The sequence below is a fragment of the Lithobates pipiens genome, unplaced genomic scaffold (genome assembly GCF_037356315.1).
Source record: "Lithobates pipiens isolate NorthernLeopardFrog02 unplaced genomic scaffold, aLitPip1_a1.2 Scaffold_18, whole genome shotgun sequence".
NCBI classification, from domain to species: domain Eukaryota; kingdom Metazoa; phylum Chordata; class Amphibia; order Anura; family Ranidae; genus Lithobates; species Lithobates pipiens.
In genome coordinates, this window is record NW_027507758.1 from 479,616,043 (window position 1) to 479,624,507 (window position 8,465).

Below are 8,465 nucleotides of genomic sequence, written 5' to 3' on the forward strand. Positions count from 1 at the left end.
AACTCAGTATATCATTCTGTATTTGATATAAGATCAATGGAAGTAAATTATAAATGCCTAATGAGATGGCATTTAACACCAGATAAATTACATAGAATGGAACCATCCAACTCCAAGTTATGCTGGAGAAAATGTGGGAAACCGGGAACGATATTCCACTTCTGGTGGGAATGCCCAGTAATAAACCAATATTGGAGTAAAATTACAGAATATATAGAGAAAATAACAGGGCAAAAAATACCTTTAACCCCAGGGGAATGTTTGTTTTTAGGGGTAGATGTAAAAACGAGTAAGCATTTCAAAAGAAGTATACAAAACTCATTAACACCCGTTTTACTCAATGCCGCAAAAGCTTTAATACCAAAAAATTGGTTACAGGTGAAACAACCCCTGATCAGAGATTGGATCCAAAGAATAGAATATATCAATAATATGGAATACCTAAGAAAAATGGAGGAAAATAAAATGATAAAATACCGTAGAACGTGGGAAAAGTGGAGAATATTTAAAAAGACGAAGCATTATTCCCAAGCATTAATGGAATAAAGAGTAGTGGGTAAGGGGAAGGTCAACAGATGGGGAGAAGAGGGAAGGGTGGGTGTGGAAAAACCTAACAAAATAGGGAGTTAAATAAAGAGAAAAGGTAGTAGAATAAGTTGGCAATGATAACCAGGTAGATGTCAATTTTAGTGCTGGTTTTTCTTTTCTTTCTTTTTCCCCTTTTTCTCTATATATGTACGGCTTCTTTTTTTTTAATGAAAAATATTAAACTGAATTAAGCTTATAAAGGGAAAAATAAATAAATAAATAAATAAAATAAAAGAAAAGAGATTGAGAAAAGAAAACTAAACTTTTGCCACAATGATGTTAAGTACACAGGATAAGATTCAGACAGTCAATCTGATTAGAATCCATAAATAACAAATCTTACTGAGTGGTAAAAAAAAAATAAAAAAAAAAAGATAAAAAAAAAAAAAAGAAAGCGGTACACCAAAAGGAGCATGTACAGTTGCCGAAACTCGGGTTCGAACCAGGGACCTTTAGATATTCAGTCTAACGCTCTCCCAACTGAGCTATTTTGGCCTTTTCTGCCTAATCTTGATGATAATTCTGGGGTACCATGTGCTGGTGTGAAGGAATGACAATGACGAGTGACATTTTTATGTCTATGCATTTAGCCGGAAAGGAAAACAGGCAGCAAGATACTTTACTTTGTTCCAGGTGAAACTAAGCAACCACTCTGTTAGGAACAACAGGCACATGAGAAGCGAAAGAATCAAACACGCACTGGCCTAATTCATGGGAAAATCATATAATCAAAGGTAGGGTTATTCCTGTTAAGGATACAACAATTGCCAAAACCCGGGATCGAACCAGGGACCTTTAGATCTTCAGTCTAACGCTCTCCCAACTGAGCTATTTCGGCACTCTAGAAAGTGTTTGTCCAGGAGCCACGTGGCACCGTGCATCGACTCGAAGGGGTCATTGAGCCCTTAAAGGAGGTTTATAGTCACAGCATCCACTTTTATTTGATAACATCAGCATTGTACCCACAGTAAAAACAATAGTTATTTTTGACAAGCTCGGTTCAAAAATCTCCTTTCATGTTGTGATTGATGCCTGTCTGCTGGCCATCTATTTCCACAACTTCCTAGATTTCCAGCATAGTTTTCAGTTTCTCCCCTGATTTTTACTTTCCGTTTCTAAGGACTACACATCAAAAAAGTCATTTTTCTTTCAAATGCGGCTAGGTCTTGTTCCCACGGCTTTCATTGGTATATTGCAGGTGAAAATGAAACATGCTGGACTTTTCTTCCCAAGGCTCTGCATAACTATGCGTTGGTGTACAAATGTCCTATGAAGAAGAAGGGATATTTTGACTTGTCCTTGCACATTGGCTAAGAAAAGCATAAACTGCGGGATGTTGCACAATTGCGTTTCTGCTGAGCCCCAGACCTTAGTCTGCTCTAAACAACTTTCTCAAACTCCTGCTTGGTCTTCCTTTTCTTGTCAGAAAGCGGTACACCAAAATGAGCATGTACAGTTGCCGAAACCCGGGATCTAACCAGGGACCTTTAGATCTTCAGTCTAACGCTCTCCCAACTGAGCTATTTCGGCCTTTTCTGCCTAACCTTGATGATAATTCTGGGGTACCATGTGCTGATGTGAAGGAATGACAATGACGAGTGACATTTTTATGTCTATGCATTTAGCCGGAAAGGAAAACAGGCAGCAAGATACTTTACTTTGTTCCAGGTGAAACTAAGCAACCACTCTGTTAGGAACAACAGGCACATGAGAAGCGAAAGAATCAAAAACGCACTGGCCTAATTCATGGGAAAATCATATAATCAAAGGTAGGGTTATCCCTGTTAAGGATACAACAATTGCCAAAACCCGGGATCGAACCAGGGACCTTTAGATCTTCAGACTAACGCTCTCCCAACTGAGCTATTTCGGCACTTTAGAAAGGTTTTGGCCAGGAGACACGTGGCACCGTGCGTCGAGTCGAAGGGGTCATTGAGGCCTTAAAGGAGGTTTATAGTCATAGCATCCACTTTTATTTGATAACATCAGCATTGTACCCACAGTAAAAACAATAGTTATTTTTGACAAGCTCGGTTCAAAAATCTCCTTTCATGTTGTGATTGATGCCTGTCTGCTGGCCATCTATTTCCACAACTTCCTAGATTTCCAGCATAGTTTTCAGTTTCTCCCCTGATTTTTACTTTCCGTTTCTATGGACTACACATCAAAAAAGTCATTTTTCTTTCAAATGCGGCTAGGTCTTGTTCCCACGGCTTTCATTGGTATATTGCAGGTGAGCACAGCAAAAATGAAACATGCTGGACTTATCTTCCCAAGGCTCTGCAGAACTATGCGTTGGTGTACAAATGTCCTATGAAGAAGAAGGGATATTTTGACTTGTCCTTGCACATTGGCTGAGAAAAGCATAAACTGTGGGATGTTGCACAATTGCGTTTCTGCTGAGCCCCAGACCTTAGTCTGTTCTAAACAACTTTCTCAAACTCCTGCTTGGTCTTCCTTTTCTTGTCAGAAAGCGGTACACCAAAAGGAGCAGGTACAGTTGCCGAAACCCAGGATCGAACCAGGGACCTTTAGATCTTCAGTCTAACGCTCTCCCAACTGAGCTATTTCGGCCTTTTCTGCCTAAACTTGATGACAATTCTGGGTTACCATGTGCTGGTGTGAAGGAATGACAAAGACGAGTAACATTTTTATGTCTATGCATTTAGCCGGAAAGGAAAAAAGGCAGCAAGATACTTTACTTTGTTCCAGGTGAAACTAAGCAACCACTCTGTTAGGAACAACAGGCACATGAGAAGCGAAAGAATCAAACACGCACTGGCCTAATTCATGGGAAAGTCATATAATCATAGGTAGGGTTATCCCTGTTAAGGAAACAACAATTGCCGAAACCCGGGATCGAACCAGGGACCTTTAGATCTTCAGTCTAACGCTCTCCCAACTGAGCTATTTCGGCACTTTAGAAAGCGTCTGTCCAGGAGACGTGTGGAACCGTGCGTCGGCTCGAAGGGGTCATTGAGCCCTTAAAGGAGGTTTATAGTCACAGCATCCACTTTTATTTGATAACATCAGCATTGTACCCACAGTAAAAACAATAGTTATTTTTGACAAGCTCGGTTCAAAAATCTCCTTTCATGTTGTGATTGATGCCTGTCTGCTGGCCATCTATTTCCACAACTTCCTAGATTTCCAGCATAGTTTTCAGTTTCTCCCCTGATTTTTACTTTCCGTTTCTAAGGACTACACATCAAAAAAGTCATTTTTCTTTCAAATGCGGCTAGGTCTTGTTCCCACGGCTTTCATTGGTATATTGCAGGTGAGCACAGCAAAAATGAAACATGCTGGACTTTTCTTCCCAAGGCTCTGCAGAACTATGCGTTGGTGTACAAATGTCCTATGAAGAAGAAGGGATATTTTGACTTGTCCTTGCACATTGGCTGAGAAAAGCATAAACTGCGGGATGTTGCACAATTGCGTTTCTGCTGAGCCGCAGACCTTAGTCTGCTCTATACAACTTTCTCAAACTCCTGCTTGGTCTTCCTTTTCTTGTCAGAAAGCGGTACACCAAAAGGAGCAGGTACAGTTGCCGAAACCCGGGATCGAACCAAGGACCTTTAGATATTCAGTCTAATGCTCTCCCAACTGAGCTATTTCGGCCTTTTCTACCTAATCTTGATGACAATTCTGGGGTACCATGTGCTGGTGTGAAGGAATGACAATGACGAGTGACATTTTTATGTCTATGCATTTAGCCGGAAAGGAAAACAGGCAGCAAGATACTTTACTTTGTTCCAGGTGAAACTAAGCAACCACTCTGTTAGGAACAACAGGCACATGAGAAGCGAAAGAATCAAACACGCACTGGCCTAATTCATGGGAAAGTCATATAATCAAAGGTAGAGTTATCCCTGTTAAGGATACAACAATTGCCGAAACCCGGGATCGAACCAGGGACCTTTAGATCTTCAGTCTAACGCTCTCCCAACTGAGCTATTTCGGCCTTTTCTGCCTAATCTTGATGACAATTCTGGGGTACCATGTGCTGGTGTGAAGGAATAACAATGACGAGTGACATTTTTATGTCTATGCATTTAGCCGGAAAGGAAAACAGGCAGCAAGATACTTTACTTTGTTCCAGGTGAAACTAAGCAACCACTCTGTTAGGAACAACAGGCACATGAGAAGAAAGAATCAAACACGCACTGGCCTAATTCATGGGAAAGTCATATAATCAAAGGTAGGGTTATCCCTGTTAAGGATACAACAATTGCCGAAACCCGGGATCTTTAGATGTTCAGTCTAACGCTCTCCCAACTGAGCTATTTCGGCACTTTAGAAAGGGTTTGGCCAGGAGACACGTGGCACCGTGCGTCGACTCGAAGGGGTCATTGAGCCCTTACAGGAGGTTTATAGTCACAGCATCCACTTTTATTTGATAACATCAGCATTGTACCCACAGTAAAAACAATAGTTATTTTTGACAAGCTCGGTTCAAAAATCTCCTTTCATGTTGTGATTGATGCCTGTCTGCTGGCCATCTATTTCCACAACTTCCTAGATTTCCAGCATAGTTTTCAGTTTCTCCCCTGATTTTTACTTTCCGTTTCTATGGACTACACATCAAAAAAGTCATTTTTCTTTCAAATGCGGCTAGGTCTTGTTCCCACGGCTTTCATTGGTATATTGCAGGTGAGCACAGCAAAAATGAAACATGCTGGACTTTTCTTCCCAAGGCTCTGCAGAACTATGCGTTGGTGTACAAATGTCCTATGAAGAAGAAGGGATATTTTGACTTGTCCTTGCACATTGGCTGAGAAAAGCATAAACTGCGGGATGTTGCACAATTGCGTTTCTGCTGAGCCCCAGACCTTAGTCTGCTCTAATCAACTTTCTCAAACTCCTGCTTGGTCTTCCTTTTCTTGTCAGAAAGCGGTACACCAAAAGGAGCAGGTACAGTTGCCGAAACCCAGGATCGAACCAGGGACCTTTAGATCTTCAGTCTAACGCTCTCCCAACTGAGCTATTTCGGCCTTTTCTGCCTAAACTTGATGACAATTCTGGGTTACCATGTGCTGGTGTGAAGGAATGACAAAGACGAGTAACATTTTTATGTCTATGCATTTAGCCGGAAAGGAAAAAAGGCAGCAAGATACTTTACTTTGTTCCAGGTGAAACTAAGCAACCACTCTGTTAGGAACAACAGGCACATGAGAAGCGAAAGAATCAAACACGCACTGGCCTAATTCATGGGAAAGTCATATAATCATAGGTAGGGTTATCCCTGTTAAGGAAACAACAATTGCCGAAACCCGGGATCGAACCAGGGACCTTTAGATCTTCAGTCTAACGCTCTCCCAACTGAGCTATTTCGGCACTTTAGAAAGCGTCTGTCCAGGAGACGTGTGGAACCGTGCGTCGGCTCGAAGGGGTCATTGAGCCCTTAAAGGAGGTTTATAGTCACAGCATCCACTTTTATTTGATAACATCAGCATTGTACCCACAGTAAAAACAATAGTTATTTTTGACAAGCTCGGTTCAAAAATCTCCTTTCATGTTGTGATTGATGCCTGTCTGCTGGCCATCTATTTCCACAACTTCCTAGATTTCCAGCATAGTTTTCAGTTTCTCCCCTGATTTTTACTTTCCGTTTCTAAGGACTACACATCAAAAAAGTCATTTTTCTTTCAAATGCGGCTAGGTCTTGTTCCCACGGCTTTCATTGGTATATTGCAGGTGAGCACAGCAAAAATGAAACATGCTGGACTTTTCTTCCCAAGGCTCTGCAGAACTATGCGTTGGTGTACAAATGTCCTATGAAGAAGAAGGGATATTTTGACTTGTCCTTGCACATTGGCTGAGAAAAGCATAAACTGCGGGATGTTGCACAATTGCGTTTCTGCTGAGCCGCAGACCTTAGTCTGCTCTATACAACTTTCTCAAACTCCTGCTTGGTCTTCCTTTTCTTGTCAGAAAGCGGTACACCAAAAGGAGCAGGTACAGTTGCCGAAACCCGGGATCGAACCAAGGACCTTTAGATATTCAGTCTAATGCTCTCCCAACTGAGCTATTTCGGCCTTTTCTACCTAATCTTGATGACAATTCTGGGGTACCATGTGCTGGTGTGAAGGAATGACAATGACGAGTGACATTTTTATGTCTATGCATTTAGCCGGAAAGGAAAACAGGCAGCAAGATACTTTACTTTGTTCCAGGTGAAACTAAGCAACCACTCTGTTAGGAACAACAGGCACATGAGAAGCGAAAGAATCAAACACGCACTGGCCTAATTCATGGGAAAGTCATATAATCAAAGGTAGAGTTATCCCTGTTAAGGATACAACAATTGCCGAAACCCGGGATCGAACCAGGGACCTTTAGATCTTCAGTCTAACGCTCTCCCAACTGAGCTATTTCGGCCTTTTCTGCCTAATCTTGATGACAATTCTGGGGTACCATGTGCTGGTGTGAAGGAATAACAATGACGAGTGACATTTTTATGTCTATGCATTTAGCCGGAAAGGAAAACAGGCAGCAAGATACTTTACTTTGTTCCAGGTGAAACTAAGCAACCACTCTGTTAGGAACAACAGGCACATGAGAAGAAAGAATCAAACACGCACTGGCCTAATTCATGGGAAAGTCATATAATCAAAGGTAGGGTTATCCCTGTTAAGGATACAACAATTGCCGAAACCCGGGATCTTTAGATGTTCAGTCTAACGCTCTCCCAACTGAGCTATTTCGGCACTTTAGAAAGGGTTTGGCCAGGAGACACGTGGCACCGTGCGTCGACTCGAAGGGGTCATTGAGCCCTTACAGGAGGTTTATAGTCACAGCATCCACTTTTATTTGATAACATCAGCATTGTACCCACAGTAAAAACAATAGTTATTTTTGACAAGCTCGGTTCAAAAATCTCCTTTCATGTTGTGATTGATGCCTGTCTGCTGGCCATCTATTTCCACAACTTCCTAGATTTCCAGCATAGTTTTCAGTTTCTCCCCTGATTTTTACTTTCCGTTTCTATGGACTACACATCAAAAAAGTCATTTTTCTTTCAAATGCGGCTAGGTCTTGTTCCCACGGCTTTCATTGGTATATTGCAGGTGAGCACAGCAAAAATGAAACATGCTGGACTTTTCTTCCCAAGGCTCTGCAGAACTATGCGTTGGTGTACAAATGTCCTATGAAGAAGAAGGGATATTTTGACTTGTCCTTGCACATTGGCTGAGAAAAGCATAAACTGCGGGATGTTGCACAATTGCGTTTCTGCTGAGCCCCAGACCTTAGTCTGCTCTAATCAACTTTCTCAAACTCCTGCTTGGTCTTCCTTTTCTTGTCAGAAAGCGGTACACCAAAAGGAGCAGGTACAGTTGCCGAAACCCGGGACCTTTAGATCTTCAGTCTAACGCTCTCCCAACTGAGCTATTTCGGCCTTTTCTGCCTAATCTTGATGACAATTCTGGGGTACCATGTGCTGGTGTGAAGGAATGACAATGACGAGCGACATTTTTATGTCTATGCATTTAGTCCGAAAGGAAAACAGGCAGCAAGATACTTTACTTTGTTCCAGGTGAAACTAAGCAACCACTCTGTTAGGAACAACAGGCACATGAGAAGCGAAAGAATCAAACACGCACTGGCCTAATTCATGGGAAAGTCATATAATCAAAGGTAGGGTTATCCCTGTTAAGGATACAACAATTGCCGAAACCCGGGATCGAACCAGGGACCTTTAGATTTTCAGTCTAACGCTCTCCCAACTGAGCTATTTCTGCCTTTTCTGCCTAAAATTGATGACAATTCTGGGGTACCATGTGCTGGTGTGAAGGAATGACAATGACGAGTGACGAGTGACATTTTTATGTCTATGCATTTAGCCGGAAAGGAAAACAGGCAGCAAGATACTTTACTTT